This window comes from Eptatretus burgeri, chromosome 9 (assembly GCF_056783735.1).
Source record: "Eptatretus burgeri isolate ZD-2024b chromosome 9, Ebu_testis_v1, whole genome shotgun sequence".
Lineage (NCBI taxonomy): Eukaryota > Metazoa > Chordata > Myxini > Myxiniformes > Myxinidae > Eptatretus > Eptatretus burgeri.
In genome coordinates this window covers 69,758,514-69,778,173 of record NC_140969.1, presented here as the reverse complement: position 1 = coordinate 69,778,173, position 19,660 = coordinate 69,758,514, and the positions used below count along the sequence as shown (strand labels likewise).

Below are 19,660 nucleotides of genomic sequence, written 5' to 3'. Positions count from 1 at the left end.
TGCAAAAAGGTGAATCTTCACCTGATGATTCATGTTCCTGAAGGAAATGGCATTATGGATCTAAATTTTCCTGTATTAGTCTACAGTATGAGTGCATTCAAATATGATACAGATCACTGACACCGTTACAGGAGATGCAACCCCAAACTTGGGATCACTCTCCACCATGATGCAAGTCCATAATAATGGGCTGTGCTTTTAGTGGAGAAAACTATCAAGTGTATCTGAGTTGAGGAACATAAAATAACTCTGACCCCGGATCCCATCAGAGAGACATCTATCCATCGTCATCTGCTGATATGCCATAACAAATATTACATTTGTCAGAACTAAATATTTGGTGTTGAGGAAAAGGAAAGACAGGATTTAAAGAAAGGCCAATAAAAGTCACAATGGCAGTTGACAGCCAATAAGAGGAAGAGAGATATAAACATCACCTCAATGGTCCAGTTTGCACTGGTAGCATCACTTTGTATCGGCAATCTATAATAACTTCCATTTTTTATTTTTAACAACTTGGACTTAATATTGTTGCTCAAGGTTTGTTTCTTTTATTTTTACTAAAAATCAAGATTAAAAAGTGAAATTTTAAAGAAAAACACATATTGATCTGTGCACACATTTAGTCAATGTTAGTCAAAGTAAGAGTCCATACAGTGTTTAAATTTAGCCATTTCTGTTCTCATCAGGATAAAAAGGGAGCTGCAAACCCCATGTGATGATCCAGGGGCAGCTCAGTACACATCTGAGAAACACCATGCCAACAAGAGTAAATGAAAGCAAATACCTTGATTGGTTAACTAGCAGGTGTACCCAGCATTGTCCATTGCTGTTCTCATCCTGTTGGCATTTTGAAGGAATCGAAAATTGTTTTTTTTTTCTGGGGGCCTAAAACACTTCCCATCATCCACTAAGGAATGGGGTCAGGTATCATTTAATATCACCTTTCACAAAACTACAAAGGCTTAGGTGCAAGAAAGCAATTTTTTTTTTAATCCAACTTTTGTTTTTCCAAATATTTCAAAAACATTTTTGACCGAAAGCACTCCCCAAGCACTCACTGATGAACTTCTGAAAGTTCGACGAAGATCCATTTGGCCATCTCTGAGAAAATGGCAACACACAGACAAAGATACACAGACAAACGGCTCTCTTATAGTGTAGCTAGATGATGATGACAGCAGGGATTGTAATAAGAATAGCAACAACCAGAGTATGTTTGCTTTGACGTTATGAGAGATATAGATATGGGAAAGGAATGAGGAATGGAAGAAACAAAATAATTATATAAATGCATTTCAAGTCAAAGCATGTCATTAGTGCCAAAGAATGTATTGAACACTCACATGGAAGAATAAGCTTAGATAGGACAAGGGAGGTGCCAAAAGCTACTTGAACTTAATCTTGTTGGAATTAATGTTCCGATATGGGGGTGGGGGGGCAACGTTTGTGATTACATCCATGTGGAGACCTTTCTGGGTGACTTTATGGTGAGTCGAGCGGCTGATTCGTCTACGAGCTCAATGTGCCCTGAACCTCGGCATCCCGATCATTATCCTTGGCCGTGTTTGTATCTTCAACACCAGCATGAATATAAATAAGGTAGGATTTTTTTTCTTTCTTACAGTGGGGATGTTTGACACTCATAAACAAATACAAACTCAGGGAGCATCACTCACAGGCATCAGCACGATACGGTTTGAAGTTGATTCAGTCGGATTGAAGTTGATTCAGTCGGTATGAATCCAGTCACTGACCAGGTGGGTGGCATTCATTATGTGAAATGATCCAAACAGTGAAGCTAAGACATTCATTATATGGGAAATGATTCTAAAAATGCAGGCAAGTGGCATTCGTTATGGGAAATATTCCGAAATTTCATTCCCTGACTCCCCGATAAAGGCGCATGCAGATTTCCTTCACTCTTACAGTACTTATGAACGAAACGGGGAGGTTGTTTATTACATTCAATGTATAAAAGGAGCTTGGTCTCGGCGTGCCTGCATGCGTCCCAATCCCCACACAATTGGCAGTGCAGCATATCACGTACACACAGCGTATAACGTGCTGCACATACACCCATGAGATTCCTGGCATGGCCCATGCCTAATACGTAGCCCAACAGTTTGATCAAAGAGAAGGAAGGGAAGGGGGAGGTGAGAATTTTTTAAATTTTGATCTTCCTCTTAGTGTGTTGTTGTATATTATTTGGAATTCAGCATCTAAAAAAGGCTGTGATGAATATCCCATTAACACCCTCCACTCTTCCCCTCCTCACTGCCTGAGTGCATAGTTAGTCTGGTGTATATATATATATACACCGCCGAATTTTTTTCCCATTAACAACAACCGTTTTGTTTTTGCAATTGCACAAGAATTGGAATTTCCATCAGTTAAACGACGGGTCTAACATTCATTCTAGTTACCATGATCATAAAACATTCACAAAATAGTAGATTTTTCATCTACTCTAAGTCCCATACATTATCCTTCCTTATTCCTTCTTACCTCCACCTCCCATCCTCCGTTAGCTGTCCAACCTGCTCACCACCCTTCCCCCTTTTTTTGTTTCTCCCTCTCCCATATTCTCTCCCATTATTTTATTTCGATTGATTTTTCACATTAATAGCCCCACCCATCCCCTCCTTGTATATTTGTTTCCTTGCGTCACTTAAATCACCTGGAGCAAAACTTGGCTAAATAACCAGGAGGCGCGAATTATGTCAAGGATTGACGTTCTTATGTGAGGTCCACAAGCAAGTGCTAGCAAATTGCACAGCCGGCATAAAAAGTCCTTTCCAAAGCCAAACTTTTAACAGTCGTAGGTAAACAAATCTTCACCAAGAAAGCAGTAGGTTTGATCAATCATTGGTAGTCAAAATGAAAATACAATTCCAACATTTTCATCGCATTTCATGTTTTCATAACCAATCCTTGATGCCACAAACATGATGCCTCATCCACCCATTCCCACCCCCCGTTTTTTGTTCTTTGCTGGTTGGGGACAACGTTTAAATGTCACGATGACATATTTCTATGATTCCAAAGATATCGATTCAAAATGTAATCAGCAGGAAAATGCTGCCCATTACATCTTTTCCATCGCAGCCGAATTTGCCAGGAATGGTTTTATGTGAGCACATTAATCATGAATAAACACCGCCGAGGCTGCTTAAAAAGGTCTCCATAAAATAATAGGCCGAAAGCTAATCGAGTGTCGTGCCATGCATATTTAGGTCGATAAAACTGTCCTTTGACCTTCTGGGCAAGGATACCGGCTGTGAAGGGCCGTGTTACAAAGTAGTGGAGACACCACACGGGACCAGGTTGGTCCGTGTCAAGAGGGTGAGTTGTGCACAGGTAAAACAATCACCTGTGTGCTTCCTTTCATCCCACTGCGGCACCTGCACGCTCCTTATAATGATTCCGTTTTCCTGCTGCTTGCACGTGTGTGATGCAAACAACACACTTGCTTCCCAATCCATTTGATGTTAGATATTTGTTTTATGCAACTCTTGCATCTTCAACACGCTTCACCATCTTCACCTTGCATCTTGCATCCACTTTATGAAATCCATATTTAATTGGAAATTGACCTCCTGCAGAAATTCCACCTTTTCACCCTTAACGGGGATTGAAAGACAATGTTATCTTGTGGTGGAAGTCTCATCGCTGATCTCTTTTTTTTTTTTTTGAAAACATCTCACAAACCTTGGTAACAGTTCAAATGGCTCAAATCCATGGATTTCCAACTTGTGTCTCGTTATAGAATTAATGGGCCTTCTAAAATCAAAATGATATTTTAACTCGAACTGGCACTTTAACAGCTGAACAGCCAATGTGGTATGTGCACATAGAAGTTTGTCACTCACCTCCAACAAAGCTCTCGAGCTTCATTCAATCGTCATCTGAATGTAACCTATTTGCGTTAGTCACATGATTACACAGAGCTCACTGGGAGTAGTCACATGATTACAGCTCTCTGGGATTAGTCACATGATTACATCGAGCTCATTGGGATTAGTCACATAATTACAGCTCACTGGGATTAGTTGCATGATTACACAGAGCTCACTTGGATTAGTCACATCACAACACAGAGCTCACTGGGATTCATCACATGATTACACAGAGCTCACTGGAATTAGTTGCAGGATTACATCGAGTTTCTTGGGATTAGTCACATAATTACAGCTCACTGGGATTAGTTGCATGATTACACAGAGCTCACTTGGATTAGTCACATCACAACACAGAGCTTACTGGGATTCATCACATGATTACACAGAGCTCACTGGAATTAGTTGCAGGATTACATCGAGTTTCTTGGGATTAGTCACATGATTACAGCTCACTGGGATTAGTCACATGATAACACAGAGCTCAATGGGATGAGTCACATGATTACATCGAGTTTCTTGGGATTCCTCACATGATTACACAGAGCTCACTGGATTTAGTCACATGATAACACGGAGCTCACTTGGATTAGTTACATGATTACACAGAGCTCACTGGTAGTAGTCACATGATTACAGCTCACTGGGATTAGTTGCATGATTACACAGAGCTCACTGGGATTCATCACATGATTACATTGAGTTAACTGGGATTATCACATGATTACGCAGAGCTCACTGGGATTTGTCACATGATTACATAGAGCTCATTGGGATTAGTCAAATGATTACACAGAGCTCATTGGGATGAGTCACATAATTACAGCTCACTGGGATTAATTGCATGATTACACAGAGATCACTGGGAGTAGTCACATGATTACAGCTCACTGGGATTAATTGCATGATTACACAGAGCTCACTGGGAGTAGTCACATGATTACAGCTCACTGGGATTAATCACATAATTACATAGAGCTCATTTTGAGTAGTCACATAATTACAGCTCACTGGGATTAGTCACATGATTATACAGAGCTCACTGGGATTAGTTTCATGATTACACAGAGCTCCCTGGGATTCTTCACATGATTACACAGAGCTCACTGGGATTAGTCACATGAAAACATGGAGCTCACTTGGATTAGTCACATGATTACACAGAGCTCACTGGGAGTAGTCACATGATTACAGCTCACTGGGATTAGTTGCATGATTACACAGAGCTCATTGGGAGTAGTCACATAATTACAGTTCACTGGGATTAGTCATATGATTACACAGAGCTCACTGGGAGTATTCATATGATTACAGCTCACTGGGATTAGTTGCATGATTACACAGAGCTCATTGGGATTAGTCACGTAATTACAATTCACTGGGATTAGTTGCATGATTACACAGAGCTCACTGGGATTCATCACATGATTACATCGAGTTCACTGGGATTAGTCACATGATAACACGGAGCTCACTTGGATTAGTCACATGATTACACAGAGCTCACTGGGATTCGTCACAGGATTACAAAGAGCTCATTGGGATTAGTCACATGATTACACAGAGGTTATTGGGATTAGTCACATGATTACATGGAGTTTACTGGGATTAGTCACATGATTACACTGAGCTCACTGGTATTCGTCACATGATTACAAAGAGCTCATTGGGATTAGTCACATGATTACAGCTCACTGGGATGAGTTGCATGATTCCACAGAGCTCACTGGGATTAGTCACATGATTACATGGAGTTTACTGGGATTAGTCACATGATTACATCGAGTTTACTGGGATTAGTCACATGATTACACAGAGCTCACTGGGATTAGTCACATGATTACATGGAGCTCACTGGGATTAGGCACATGATTACATTGAGCTCACTGGGAATGGCCACATGATTACACATTATACATTGATATCCTATGTGTTCGCATGAAAACAAGGTGTAATGATGTCTTCCGTTTCCATTATAATCCTAATACAGAATACATTTATAATGTTTACATTATAATCATAATATATAATGATATTAGTGTATGACCAACAATTACTGTTTCCATTATAATAATACTATGTAACTAGAACGGGCACTCATTGAGCGCATACCTTCGCCGCCACTACTTTTTTTGTTCTTGGTATGAGTGTGGGGAACTGGTTTCATATGAATGGTCTTATGACGCAAACCACATATCTATAATGTCATGACCCCCCCCGACTTTCGGGAGCTACGGACTAAACAACAATCAACTCACGTCGTTTTGGCGAGTCTTCACTCGCAAGCTCGGTGAATACAACGTTTCAACAAGAGAAGGTAATCTCGTTTGATGCTGGTTTCATGCAAATCGAATAAGAATTGACTGAGTTATGCCGAAAACCGCATATTTTTCAAGGGCGTGACCCCCCCCCCCCGACATTTTACCCCAACCGGTGACATGTGTTATGACGTCATTGTGTCACAAGATTGGGCATTAAATTCTGAACATTTTGGTGCTGGGTTCATGTAAAGCGGACAAGAATTGACCGCGTTATGACAAAAACTGCATATTTTTCAAGGTCGTGACCCCCTGACCTTTGACCCCTAACCGGTAACAAGAGTATGGGCGTCATTGTGTCATATTGCATATCACAAGATGAGGCGTTGAATTCTGAACATTTTGGCGTGAGTTGCATGCAAATTGAATAAAAATTGACCGTGTTATCGTAAAAAGACGATTTTGACCTTTTCGTGACCTTGACCTTGACCTTTGACCCGAACGATCCCAAAATCTAATCGAATGCTTCCTGGCTAATAATCAATCATCCCACCAAATTTCATGCAATTCGGTTTAATACTTTTTGAGTTATACGAATCACAAGATTACAAATAAATAAATAAATAAATAAATAAATACACGCCGACCAAAACATAACCTTTCGCAGAATGCGAAGGTAATGATATGAGGGGAGGATATACAATTGCTGTTTACATTATAGTCAAAATATTTAACAAAACGATTGCAAACAAAAGGTAAGTGCATTTGACAATTGCATCACTTTTCACATGTATTCACCGCTGCGGCCTGTTCCATGTCAAGTCATTGTTGAGCAGGCCAAAAAACATGGCAGCTTCAGACCCCAGAGAGGTTACCCAGAAAATGCCTTAACACCCAGAGAACGAGGTGGCCGAGGATCGCCTGATGAAGGATATAATTAAATAATGTCATTAATTATCTTCAAAAGGGGTGTTTTAATTAATCTAAACACCCAATTTTCATTCTTGCACTTCCTTGGAGTTTCTTCGTACGCCTGCAAAGTTTCAAGCTGCTTGGTCTTATAGTTTTGGAGTTATAGAGGAAACACACACACTTACACAGACACACAGACATTGCCTTTTTTAGTTTAGATGGAACGATATTAGTCAAGGATATATAATTACTGTTTGCATTAAAAATCATCATATGTTATGATATTAGTGGAGGATATACAAGACTGTTTACATTATCGTAATAATATGTAACGATATTAGTGGAGGTTATTCAATTAATATTTACTTGATAATCATAATATGTGAATATGTTAGTGGAGGATATAGAATTACTATTTACATTGTAGTCATAATATGTAAAGATATTTTGGAGAATATACAATTACTGTTTGCATTATAATCATCATATGTAATGATATTAGTGGAGGATATCCAATTGCTGTTTACATTGTAATCATAATATGTAATAATATGAGTGGAGGATATACAATTACTGTTTACATTATAATAATACTATGTAATGATATCAGGGAAGGATATACAATTGCTGTTTTTATTATAATCAAAATATTTAATGATATTAGTGGAGGATATACAAGACTGTCTGCATTATTGGAATAATATGTTATGATATTAGTGGAGGATATACAATTAATGTTTACATGATGATCATAATATGTAAATATGTTGGTGGAGGATATACAATTACGATTTACATTGTAGTCATAATATGTAAAGATATTATTGGAGAATATACAATTACTGTTTACATTATAATCATAATATGTAATGATATTCGTGTTGGAGACACAATTGCTGTTTACATTGTAATCATAATATGTAATGATATTAGTGGAGGATATCCAATTACTGTTTACATTAGAGTGATAATATGGAACAATGTGAGTGGAGGATATATAATTACTATTTACATTGTAATAACACAATGTAATGATGTTAGTGAAGGACAAGTCTGAAGACGACGATGGTTCACGAGCGGTATTTGACAATGTAGATTGTTTCAGAAGTCAAGGATGAGACAATGTGATAATTTTTGACCAAGTTATAAAAATGATCAACATGATGAGGTACGGGTGACAGGTTATTAGCTGCAAAATGTCAAAAACCCGGTTTTGTTCAACAACTTTCAAAATTTGACCTTTGCATGACTTTTATAGGTCACAAAACAATGTTGTGGACATTAAAATAAGGAAACAGGATACGTGCTAGAGCTTATTGGAGTTAGTTTGTCAAAGAAGATCGAAACCCCAGTTCGATTCCCACAACTTTGCAAATTTGACCTTTGTGGCCTTTAAAGGTCAAAGGTCAAGGATTATGACCTTTGGTGCAAAACTTACTCTGGAACATTCAGGAACAATATAACGTCATATAGGCAATATGGCATTTCGCACTCCTCGGATTATCCATACTTTGATGAAATCAGCGTAAAGACAAACTTGAAGGGGGCGCCACGGGCAAGGTGTTCGAGATAGAGCAAAATGGTTTCAAGCCTTTAAGTGGGGAATGACCTCAAGATTATGCATAAAAAATATTGTCAAAGTTTGTGCGGTCGTTTTATTTTTATGTCAAAATTCGCAATTTTCTAAGTTTTTGACCTTGTGACCTTGACCTTGGGACGAAAATGAAAAATTTGACGACAATTTTTATATAATTCATTTTGCTATTCAAATACTGAAGAACCCATTCCATTTAGTCAATTCCCTCGGAGAAGATATATTTTTGATCCGACTACCCCCTAAAATGGCTATTTTTGGGGCATGGCTCCGCCCACAATAGGTGTAGCACACCCTCATCCAGGAAAACACAACTAGACATTAATATCGAACACATAACCAAGTTTCATCAAGATCGGATCAAAGTCCACGGAGTTATGCTCTGGACAGACAGACACACAGACAACAAATATAGTGGTCACTCTGGCTGGCGCTCGTGAACCAATATAGTTTATATCTAATTCTGTTCTTCATTTGTCATTCTCATTGTCTCCCTGTGTGTTTAAGTCAGAATTATTTATTCCTTTTATGTGTGTGGTTTTTTTGTTTAGGAGAACAAAGCTTTCCTTCCTGTTGCTCTTGCTGTTTTGCCAATAACATGAACATCTTCATAATTGGGTAAATGTTGTGTGTTTAAAATGAGGTGTTTAATGTGCAGGGTGTGCCACCATTCCAACACCGCAGGCGTTGAGGGTTTATCTTTTGTCATTTCACCTTTAAATCGTAATTTACAACAGATGCCCGAAGATTGACATTGATATATTTCTCTACGTGGTTCACACGGGATGCTTGAACATGCCTGAATGTGTCATTGTTGATCTTGGAACACTCGGAGTAGAATTTCTACTTTTGTGTCTGTGATGGTCTACGTACAAGGCTGATCTACAAGGCTCCCATAGGACAAAATGCAGAAGGCTAAGTTTCTGACTTTAACCATATTCAGTATGGTGATTGACTTTTATAACAACTAAGCCATATGAAGGAGATACCGTCATATCTGCTGGAAGTCTGAGATAAGCCGAAGATGTTGGGGGGTTGGACGTAAGGCTGATGTGTGCTGTAAGATAATGTGCGACATTTAGGAATTTGATGAAAACCTCACGATCGCAGAAGAAATTCATAATACCCGTTGAGAGAAGTGGCCTAGGCAATCGATACATTTCCATCCTTAACATATGACATATAAAAGGTGTCACAAATGTTAGTGTTGAGCTGCCTTGTGCTGTGGAGATTGGTGAGGATCCTCAATTAACTGGTGAATCAAACAAGCTGAGAGAAAGATACCTGATTCAGAAAAGCTTGACCATATCGATGTATTGAGAGATTTGAGTGTTTTTGTGGACTTCAGAACATACCCCGCTTGATTTACCATGGCAAAACCAATTTTTCTCTCTCTTTTGAAAAATAGCAATCTTTTACTTGCACAACTTATATTATTCCATCAGGTCTTCTGACCTCTCATTTGTCTACTTCCTACACCACAGAGCCATTCGTGTTTATATACCAACCAACTTTTTGCACTTACAATATATTTCCTTTCCTCCATGGAATCTTGTGCCAACAATCAATTTCCTTTACTCAATGGAACCTTGTGCTTACAATCAATTTCTTTTCCTTTCCTCACTGGAATCTTATGTAATTAAATCAACTTTCTCTCGTTTTTCAACATGGCACCTTGTTACCTAAATATGTCAAAGCAGACAATCCGTTTGTCTTTCCAAAGTATGTTCCTTGTCATTAGCATATCATTTTTACCCCACTCACGTGAAGTGAAAAGTGAGGTTAAGCAATTGTTTCACTTCTTTCTGTCCATCCGTCCATCCGTCCTGTCTACAAACGTCAGTTTATGATCGAGGAATAATTTAATTTAAAATGTATGTTTTATTTTGAACAAAAATCTGAACATGAATTGAAAAACAAACCCTGCAGTTTTACCATACTTTCTTTCTAAATTTATCCCAATCGCACATGTGAAGAGGAGTGAGATAATATTTTAACTCGTTCTGTCTGTCTGGCAGTCACACAAATTGAAAATCATGAGCAGAGTAATATGGTCGATCTTGTTCCAAGCATGCAACACGTTCTTCTGACCCATATCTTTATTTTATAGTGGTGTATAAGCAACTTACCTCTGTATAGGCAAAAACAAAAACAAGCAAACAGGGGTACATGTATGACGTAACAACATACCAACTGCTTCGAAATCAAAACACTTCGCTGCTCTGGAAAACATGGGGACAGGGATACTGTACTAGAAATGGTGGAGACTTGTAATACCCTCCTAAACCTGGAGGCAGCATGACACAATACACATTTACATAGAGATTTTGCGTCCCTCCCCCCCCCCCCACTCCACTGCACTCCAAGACCACCGGGTTTGGTATAAATATATATAAATATAAAAACACCCCTATACATTGATTGGGGTCATGCTGATCCTCTCTGCAGCAAGTCTGGATGTAATTAGCCCAGAACTGTAGCAGGGGCGACATCACACACCCACACACACACACACACACACACACACACACACACACACACACACACACACACACCAGTCTGTGAATTATAGTAACGGCTACAAACAAGAAACTTACATTTTTTTAAGGTTGTCATAAAGGACACAAACAACAGACATGAAGAACAACTGTAACATGTTAAATCAAGTGGGGTAATATCCACTGCATCAATGGCGGTAAACTTCCGGAATTGATTTTCTTTGAAACGACCTTTAAAATCTTTATTTATTTCAATTTAAATTTATACTTTGACACTGTAGAACACAAATCACCTTCCTACCGCTTCCAAAACACCCCAGTTTTGCAGTACTTTGACGTGTTAAATGAGGTTGTGTATAAGACTGCTCCAATGATGCTAAACTTCTGGATTTTTTTATATGACCTTTAAAATTATTATTTTATTTCAATTGAATTACATACCTGAACACAGGGTAAGGTGTTCTATGAACTCTCGTGTTGTTGAGTTATTCTACAGGGTGGCCTGAAAGTGCATTTTCTCCTCCCCAGTAAAGCATTAATTTCTAAACTTTTAATATTGTTACGAATTCGGGGCTTGCCACGAGGGGAAACACTCGGTTCCCTCTGAATGCCCCGTCCTGAGGCCGCCGGGCACAAATAACTCTGTGCACCGGCAGGTTGCAAAGCAACCACGAATAGTGATTGGTACTGCCAATCCTGGCATGGTAACACGACTTCGCGTGTTACCGTTTCCGGTGGATTGATCACACCAAGCGAGTTTCATGCCCTCGACTCGTACTTGCATTAACTTACCATATCAGGTGCAGCCGAGCAGAGCTGCCAAGTCCGCACTGACTAACAAAGTAAATCAGGTGGGTACAACTTCCCGTCTAACTATACTTGCACACTCTGGCAGACCAATGAAGTAAAAGACAACCGAGACAGACTGGAAATAACAGCCAACAAACAATCATTTATTACACACAGACACACAAGCAAGCAATCATTTAAAAGCAAGTATTTATAAGCAAGAAAACAAAAGGCACATAAGAGCAGATTTAACCATCACACATATTCTTATTCAATCTTACTTACATAAAGGACACATGGCCATCATTCAAATCAGGGGAGAAGAATAAAACAAGAATCTATCTATAATTCCAGCAATCTCTGTGTGTGTGTGTGTGTGTCTGTGTGTGTGTGTGACCGCTGTTTCTCGACAACCTCTGGTCCGATGTAATTGAAACTTGCCAGGTATATTGCTGGGGACCTGAGGATGTGCCTTTTCAAGGTTTGATATTAATCGGACAAGTGCTTCCCAAGTTATGGCCATTTATTTACCAAACCAATGGAAGACACGTTGTTGCGTGGGCATAGCCGATGGGGAAGGGAAGCTCAGCCGCGTTCCCCATTACGGGTTACAACGTACGGGCTTCTCGAGAGTGATGACTTCGTGCATTCAAATAATTTCTCGATTTCTTATGCGCATCTATAGATAAACACAATGGCCCAAGTTATGATCGTTTTCATATTAGACGGTGTATAAATTTCGGTAACATTAGAGTGCTGGTATGCTCCGAACCAGGAAGTAAATTTTTTCTCTCTCTTCTCTTCTCTTTTTGCTTTTCCTTGCCACGACATTGTGAAAAGGTAAAATACATTGGCCCTAATTGAATAATTGGGTATTAAAAATAAATTGCGAATAATCGTAACTGCGAATAATATCGAACTTCCGGGTCACGCACGTACGGGCACGTGAGAGCGAAGAAACGGCCTGTGTGGTTTATTTATTTATTATTATTTTTAATTTTTTTTACGGGCACGTACTCGTAACTTTAAAATAAAATAAAAGTATGGAGAAAAGAAGAGTTGTCTTTTCTTTTCTCCCTCACCTCACAGCGCCTGATGGGCTGTGCAAGCTCAAATATACCAGAGAATGTGAAGGAAAGGATGGGGAAGATGGGCAGTAGCGATGCAGCATGATGGGACATGCATCCGTGTCCATGAGGTGCCCAGACCCAGGAGGTGAGTCCTCTTCAACATCCCAGTTACACCAGATGCAAGCAACTCCAAGCTTTGAGCTCCTTTCTGCTCCTCTTTCACTTCCTCTCACTCTGATCATGTAATCCTCCTATTCCCTCACAGGATCTCTGAGCTTTTCCTCCTCCTCTCAGGACAAGCATTCTCTCACCTCCTCTGAGCCTCCTTTCCTACGCTTCTCTCCTCTTCCTCTTCCTAATCACTTTTCTCCCCTCTCAGGACAAGCTTTGAGCTCCTTGCTACTCCTCTTCCTCTTCCTCTCATGAGGAGCTTTTTCCATCTTGGCTCATGCTTGCCTGGCCCTCATTGGTGCGCATCTGATGGGGGCGGGTCCAAGATGCTGCCTGTGGAAAATGCCACGTAATTCTGAGGGAATGTTTAATACAGCCCCCGCCCCTCCCTTCACGCACCCAAGGCCACGACGGGGGCCCTCTGTGCCTCTCCCTGTGCACGGGAAACATCCTGTACGTACTGTTTCACACATGAGAAGCGCCGTCCTACAGGCCACGAACACCAAACATCATGCTTTGTGCCATGAACATGCTTGTGAGAATGGAGAGAAAACTGAGAGGGATTCTGCCGGACCGAGGGATGACCAAACGGCTGTGGGGTTGAAGGTAAGACCGATGGGGTGAAGGAGGGATTGTCGAAATGATGTTTGGTGAGGGGGATTGTTGATGGATCAAGGAAGCAGAGGGGGTAATGGACCAATGGTATGGAATGAAACGGTGGTGGTTTAGGTATGCTATGAGATAATTAATAAATTAATTATTTACGTTTATTATTTATTAATTTTCATTATGCAATTAATCAATCAATTATTGTACACTGCTCCCTCGCAATTCCATCTCCATCTGCTGCACAGCAGCATCGCTGGGGTGCTTCAGGTGCTCCTGCAATGTCGCATGATGGAAGAGATGTTATTTCTTTCTTTGGCATGGAGATGGTGTACTTTGAATGTAGCTCAACCTATTTGTTACTTACGAAATCTAAAGATTTCAATCCAATCTATCCATACAATCACCCCATACAATCTAAAGATTTCGTAAGTATATTGATCACTTCCGTCCTCTGTTTGTGTGTTTGTTTGTAGGCACGATAACTCGAGAATGGAAGAAGCGACCAATGTAAAATTACACCAAGTGATTCAGGAGGGTGATGGCTCGCGCTGATTAGATTTTGGTCAAAATCGGTCAAGGGTCAAGGTCACAGTGAGGTCAAACATTCGATTTTTGATGGTTTGGTACAGAATCATCGTAGAAACTTCTGGTTTGCGTCGCTACCTTCTCAAGAGACAGCTTTTATTAGACAAGGTCAGAGGTCAAGTCGACGATTTCGTAAGTACCAGTCTATGACTGCTTGTTTGTGTGTTTGTTTGTTTGTAGGCACGATCACTCGAGAACGGAAGAAGCTACCAATGTCAAATTACACCACGTGATTCAGGAGGGTGATGGCTAGCGCTGATTAGATTTTTGTCAAAATCTGTCAAAGTCAAGGTCACAGTGAGGTCAAACATACGATTTTTGATGGTTTGGTACAGAATCATCGTAGAGACTTCTGGTTGCGCTAATTAGATTTTGGTCAAAATCGGTCAAAGGTCAAGGTCACAGTGAGGTCAAACATTCGATTTTTGATGGTTTAGTACAGAATCATCGTAGAAACTTCTGGTTTGCGTCGCTACCTTCTCCAGAGACAGCTTTTATTAGACAAGGTCAGAGGTCAAGTTGATGATTTCGTAAGTACCAGTCTATGACTGCTTGTTTTGTTGTTTGTTTTCTGGCCGATATCTCAGCTATCCATTCAGCTAGGAAGCTGAAATATTCACACAATAAGTGAACAAGTGCTTTTTGGAAAGACGGTATTTTTTCCTTAATTGTTATTTTAATTATCTTACTTAATTTATTTACTTAATTATTATCAATTACTTAATTATTACTTCATTATTATGTATTTATTAATCACTTGTTACTTGGCATTTTTTTTTTGACAAGTTTGTTTTTGTTTGTTTGTTTTTGTTTTTCTGTCCGCTCACCTTAAATTGCCGACAGGTCACAATTTTAAACCAATCTTCACGAAACTTCACCAAACGGTGGAGTTGGTGGTCCGACAGAACACAATTGATTTTTGAGGTAAGAAGGTCAAAAAGTCATTGTAGGCCAAAGGTCAACAACATTTTCAAATTTATAAAGAGCACAATTTTTATCCCTGCTGGCTGTGAGCCAGAGGTCAATCGACATCTGGATCAGGCCTGGGAAGTCATGTATTCACTGGATCCTGCAGTGTGGGACTGTCAGTACCTGTGCAGGAGAATGAAAATCTGAATGTTCAGGTCCTTAGTGCTTCCAGTCTTGCTTTATGGACGTGACTTGGGCTCTGACCAGGGATCTGAGATGGAGACTTAACTCCTTTGGTACCATGTCTCTTCGGAGAATCCTTGGCTATCACTGGTCAGACTTTGTGTCCAATGAACAGTTGTCGAGAGAGACTCAAATGTGATTTGTTCACTGCACAGTCCATGAGCATCAGTATGGACACGTGGCTCGTTTTCCTGATGCTGATCCTCCTCACCAGATTTTCTCAGCGAGGGAGCCTCATGAGTGAAGGACACCAATGGGCCGACCACGTGCCTCATGGTTACAGCAGGTTGATGGGCATCTCAAGGAGATGGGGATGGGCCAGGTATCTGCCTGGGGGATAGCCAGACGGAGGGCCCTGGAGCACCGATGGAAATTGGATGCATCGACGTGCTGCTCCTCCGCATGCTCCCATGCCTGACCTGAATTCAACCACCAAATAATTTTGAGGTCAACAGAGGCCAAATTGCTGCAGTAAAGAAGGATGTTCTGTCTGCCTCAAAACTTAGCAACATTATTTATGAGTTCAAGTTCCGATGTGATGCTTATTATGCAAACAAAACTCCCCAGACTGACAGATCAAATAGCACGTCCCTTTGTTCATCAGGAAAAACATTATTGCTACACAAATACAGCTGGTATGTGCTTGTAGGAAGGTCCCAGCAGCAATCCCAACATCATGTGTATTCTCTCTCTCTCTCTCTCTCTCTCTCTCTCTCTCTCTCTCTCTCTCTCTCTCTCTCTCTCTCTCTCTCTCTCTCTCTCTCTCTCTCTCTCTCTCTCTCTCTCTCTCTCTCTCTCTCTCTCTCTCTCTCTCTCTCTCTCTCTCTCTCTCTCTCTCTCTCTCTCTCTCTCTCTCTCTCTCTCTCTCTCTCTCTCTCTCTCTCTCTCTCTCTCTCTCTCTCTCTCTCTCTCTCTCTCTCTCTCTCTCTCTCTCTCTCTCTCTCTCTCTCTCTCTCTCTCTCTCTCTCTCTCTCTCTCTCTCTCTCTCTCTCTCTCTCTCTCTCTCTCTCTCTCTCTCTCTCTCTCTCTCTCTCTCTCTCTCTCTCTCTCTCTCTCTCTCTCTCTCTCTCTCTCTCTCTCTCTCTCTCTCTCTCTCTCTCTCTCTCTCTCTCTCTCTCTCTCTCTCTCTCTTCCTACCTCTCTTCCTACCTCTCTTCCTACCTCTCTTCCTACCTCTCTTCCTACCTCTCTTCCTACCTCTCTTCCTACCTCTCTTCCTACCTCTCTTCCTACCTCTCTTCCTACCTCTCTTCCTACCTCTCTTCCTACCTCTCTTCCTACCTCTCTTCCTACCTCTCTTCCTACCTCTCTTCCTACCTCTCTTCCTACCTCTCTTCCTACCTCTCTTCCTACCTCTCTTCCTACCTCTCTTCCTACCTCTCTTCCTACCTCTCTTCCTACCTCTCTTCCTACCTCTCTTCCTACCTCTCTTCCTACCTCTCTTCCTACCTCCCTTCCTACCTCCCTTCCTACCTCTCTTCCTCCCTCTCTCCCCACCTCTCTTCCTACCTCTCTTCCTACCTCTCTCTCTCTCTCTCTCTCTCTCTCTTCCTACCTCTCTTCCTACCTCTCTCTCTCTCTCTCTTCCTACCTCTCTCTCTCTCTCTCTTCCTACCTCTCTCTCTCTCTCTCTCTTCCTACCTCTCTCTCTCTCTCTCTTCCTACTCTCTCTCTCTCTCTCTCTCTTCCTACCTCTCTCTCTCTCTCTCTCTTCCTACCTCTCTCTCTCTCTCTCTCTTCCTACCTCTCTCTCTCTCTCTTCCTACCTCTCTCTCTCTCTCTCTCTTCCTACCTCTCTCTCTCTCTCTCTCTTCCTACCTCTCTCTCTCTCTCTCTCTTCCTACCTCTCTCTCTCTCTCTCTCTTCCTACCTCTCTCTCTCTCTCTCTCTTCCTACCTCTCTCTCTCTCTCTCTCTTCCTACCTCTCTCTCTCTCTCTCTCTTCCTACCTCTCTCTCTCTCTCTCTCTTCCTACCTCTCTCTCTCTCTCTTCCTACCTCTCTCTCTCTCTCTCTCTTCCTACCTCTCTCTCTCTCTCTCTCTTCCTACCTCTCTCTCTCTCTCTCTCTCTTCCTACCTCTCTCTCTCTCTCTCTCTCTTCCTCCCTCTCTCTCTCTCTCTCTCTTCCTACCTCTCTCTCTCTCTCTCTCTTCCTACCTCTCTCTCTCTCTCTCTCTCTTCCTACCTCTCTCTCTCTCTCTCTCTTCCTACCTCTCTCTCTCTCTCTCTCTTCCTACCTCTCTCTCTCTCTCTCTCTTCCTACCTCTCTCTCTCTCTCTCTCTCTCTTCCTACCTCTCTCTCTCTCTCTCTCTTCCTACCTCTCTCTCTCTCTCTCTCTTCCTACCTCTCTCTCTCTCTCTCTCTTCTACCTCTCTCTCTCTCTCTCTCTTCCTACCTCTCTCTCTCTCTCTCTCTTCCTACCTCTCTCTCTCTCTCTCTCTCTCTTCCTACCTCTCTCTCTCTCTCTCTCTCTCTCTTCCTACCTCTCTCTCTCTCTCTCTCTCTCTTCCTACCTCTCTCTCTCTCTCTCTCTCTTCCTACCTCTCTCTCTCTCTCTCTCTCTCCTACCTCTCTCTCTCTCTCTCTCTTCCTACCTCTCTCTCTCTCTCTTCCTACCTCTCTCTCTCTCTCTCTCTCTTCCTACCTCTCTCTCTCTCTCTCTCTCTTCCTACCTCTCTCTCTCTCTCTCTCTCTCTCTTCCTACCTCTCTCTCTCTCTCTCTCTCTCTTCTACCTCTCTCTCTCTCTCTCTCTCTCTCTCTCTCCTACCTCTCTCTCTCTCTCTCTCTCTCTCTTCCTACCTCTCTCTCTCTCTCTCTCTCTCTCTTCCTACCTCTCTCTCTCTCTCTCTCTCTCTCTCTTCCTACCTCTCTCTCTCTCTCTCTCTCTCTCTTCCTACCTCTCTCTCTCTCTCTCTCTCTCTCTCTCTTCCTACCTCTCTCTCTCTCTCTCTCTCTCTCTTCCTACCTCTCTCTCTCTCTCTCTCTCTCTCTCTTCCTACCTCTCTCTCTCTCTCTCTCTCTCTCTTCCTACCTCTCTCTCTCTCTCTCTCTCTCTCTCTCTTCCTACCTCTCTCTCTCTCTCTCTCTCTCTCTCTTCTCTCTCTCTCTCTCTCTCTCTCTCTCTCTCTCTTCCTACCTCTCTCTCTCTCTCTCTCTCTCTTCCTACCTCTCTCTCTCTCTCTCTCTCTTCCTACCTCTCTCTCTCTCTCTCTCTTCCTACCTCTCTCTCTCTCTCTCTCTCTTCCTACCTCTCTCTCTCTCTCTCTCTTCCTACCTCTCTCTCTCTCTCTCTCTCTCTTCCTACCTCTCTCTCTCTCTCTCTCTCTTCCTACCTCTCTCTCTCTCTCTCTCTCTCTTCCTACCTCTCTCTCTCTCTCTCTCTCTCTTCCTACCTCTCTCTCTCTCTCTCTCTCTTCCTACCTCTCTCTCTCTCTCTCTCTTCCTACCTCTCTCTCTCTCTCTCTCTCTTCCTACCTCTCTCTCTCTCTCTCTCTCTTCCTACCTCTCTCTCTCTCTCTCTCTCTTCCTACCTCTCTCTCTCTCTCTCTCTCTTCCTATCTCTCTCTCTCTCTCTCTCTCTCTTCCTACCTCTCTCTCTCTCTCTCTCTCTTCCTACCTCTCTCTCTCTCTCTCTCTCTTCCTACCTCTCTCTCTCTCTCTCTCTCTCTTCCTACCTCTCTCTCTCTCTCTCTCTTCCTACCTCTCTCTCTCTCTCTCTCTCTTCCTACCTCTCTCTCTCTCTCTCTCTCTTCCTACCTCTCTCTCTCTCTCTCTCTCTTCCTACCTCTCTCTCTCTCTCTCTTCCTACCTCTCTCTCTCTCTCTCTTCCTACCTCTCTCTCTCTCTCTCTTCCTACCTCTCTCTCTCTCTCTCTCTCTTCCTACCTCTCTCTCTCTCTCTCTTCCCTACTCTCTCTCTCTCTCTCTCTTCCTACCTCTCTCTCTCTCTCTCTTCCTACCTCTCTCTCTCTCTCTCTCTCTTCCTACTCTCTCTCTCTCTCTCTCTCTCTCTCTTCCTACCTCTCTCTCTCTCTCTCTCTCTTCCTACCTCTCTCTCTCTCTCTCTTCCTACCTCTCTCTCTCTCTCTTCCTACCTCTCTCTCTCTCTCTCTTCCTACCTCTC

General features: G+C 41.8%; 1 long non-coding RNA gene across 1 annotated transcript; it reads left to right on the top strand.

Moving 5' to 3' along the window:
• Positions 1–1,370: 1,370 nt before the first annotated feature.
• Positions 1,371–14,138, top strand: LOC147020306 (uncharacterized). Its single transcript, XR_015062077.1, has 3 exons — positions 1,371–1,602; positions 13,040–13,165; positions 13,596–14,138. It is a non-coding gene; the product is annotated as an uncharacterized LOC147020306 (long non-coding RNA).
• Positions 14,139–19,660: the final 5,522 nt, after the last annotated feature.